The sequence below is a fragment of the Colius striatus genome, chromosome 3, assembly GCF_028858725.1.
Source record: "Colius striatus isolate bColStr4 chromosome 3, bColStr4.1.hap1, whole genome shotgun sequence".
NCBI classification, from domain to species: domain Eukaryota; kingdom Metazoa; phylum Chordata; class Aves; order Coliiformes; family Coliidae; genus Colius; species Colius striatus.
In genome coordinates this window covers 48,683,459-48,685,496 of record NC_084761.1, presented here as the reverse complement: position 1 = coordinate 48,685,496, position 2,038 = coordinate 48,683,459, and the positions used below count along the sequence as shown (strand labels likewise).

General features: G+C 47.1%; 1 non-coding gene across 1 annotated transcript; it reads left to right on the top strand.

Annotated features, from left to right (window-relative positions):
* Positions 1–201: 201 nt before the first annotated feature.
* On the top strand, positions 202–308 carry LOC133625247 (U6 spliceosomal RNA). The gene has a single exon (XR_009818561.1). It is a non-coding gene; the product is annotated as a U6 spliceosomal RNA (small nuclear RNA).
* Positions 309–2,038: the final 1,730 nt, after the last annotated feature.

Here is a 2,038-nt window from a genome sequence, read left to right as displayed (position 1 = left end):
TATTTCCTGAATTGTTAGGCTGTGATGTTGCACCCTAAAATGCCTTTTTTTGTGATTTCTATGTTTCTTAGCTTTTTAAAGTTGCTACTAAAGAGTTTCTGTTGTGTGCTGTGGTGGTTTAGCCCTGGCTGGGTGCCAGGTGCCCATCAAGTCATAATATCACTCTCCCTCCTAAACTGGACAGGAGAGAGAAAAAAATCTGTGCTTGCTTCGGCAGCACATATACTAAAATTGGAATGGTATAGAGAAGATTAGCATGGCCCCTGCACAAGAACGACATGCAAATTCATGAAACGTTCCATATTTTGAGAAATAAAACCAATCTTAAAACATCTCCCCCTACCCCTCCCTTCTCCAGGACTCTGCTTCCTTCCCCCTCCAGTGGTGCAGGGGATAGGGGATGGGGATATGGTCAATTCATTACAGATAGACTTTGCTGCTGTTTATTCTCAGAGGGAGGCCTCCTGACACTTCCCACTGCTACACTGTGGGGTCCCTCACCACAGGAGACAGTCCTTTATTGACTTCTCCAGTGTGGGTCCTAACCATGGGATACAGTTCCTCACAAACTGCTCTGGTATGGGGCCTCCCATGAGGGCAGCTCCTCACACCCTGCCCCAACATGAGTCATCCACTGGGAGAACAGTCCTTCAGGTACCAACTGCTCCAGCCTGAGTCCCTCACAGGATCATAGGTCCTGATAGCAAACCTGTTCTGGCATGGGCTCATATCTCCACAGGCTCCTAGGTCCTGCCAGGAACTTGCTCCAGTGTGGGCTTCTCATGCAGTCACAGCCTCCTTCAGGCGTCCACCAGCTCCAGCGTGGGGTCCTCCATGGGCTGCGAGAGGATCTCTGCTCCCTGGAGGCCTCCATGGACTGCACGGGCATAGCTGCCTCACCATGGTCCTCACCACAGGTCACATGGGAGTCTTTCTTACAGGGTCTAAGCACTCCACTCCCCGTCCTTCTCCACTGACCTTGGTGTCTGCTGAGATATTTTCACATTCTCACTCCCTGTTGCTGCTGCCATTTAGCAACTGCACAGCAACTTCTTTTCCTTCTCCAATATGTAATTCACAGAGGCGTTACCTCAGTCACTAATTGGCCAGGCCTGGGTCAGCTGTGGGTCCATCTTAGAATTGACTGGCCCTAGCCCTGGCAGCTCTCTGTTTAAAGAAGCCACCACTGTAGCCCTCCCGCTACCAAAAACCTGGCCCAGGTAAAACCACTACATGTATATCTTGGTCCTCAAAGAGAATATGTACTTCTGTGACTTGAGCTAAAGGGTTACAGATAGCAGTAGTTCAGTGTTAAGATGGAAGGAAACTGTTACTGATGATTCAAAATCCACTCTTCTCTCAGGGTTCAGAAGTCATTGATGAACCCAGGGAGGTGTTGAGGCTTGTGGGTTCAAAGCTGTCTGCCAGGACTTCATACACCCACCACTTGTCCTTGCAGCAGCCCAGCTCCTGTGTTTGACCCATTTCCCCTTTCTCATGTTGTTGCCATTCCAGCTGTCTTTGTTGCAATCCTTCCTGCTTTTTGAGAGGTAGCAGGGTGGGCAGGCGTGTTTTCCTAGCCCTCAGCTCCTCTGCCCAGGACTGCAGCTGCAGGGGAAACTCTTCATCATTATTTAGTTCCTGGAGCCATAGGATGCAGCATCCTATCACTAGCTCAGAGAGTGTTTCTGTCAACAATTTGAACTCCTGCAAGCAGAGTTTTTCAGTGGCTTTAATTTGGTCAAGTTAAGTGGGTTTTTTCCATGTATGGTAAGAGATACTACAATTGAAGATGCCTTGCAATTTCACAATCTGTTGCCAGATATCCCACTTGTCATTGCGTTTTTTCCAAAGATAAATTGAACAAAACTATGCAATTCATGATGCTAAAAGAGATGCTAGGTGAAATTTTCTTATAAAAGAAAAAGTTACAATGAAAAATATCCCCAAAGATATTAAACTGCTTGAATTTTACTAGCTTCAGACCATGGAATTTATTCAAAATCTACCTGGAACTTGCCTGCTGTAACATCTATGT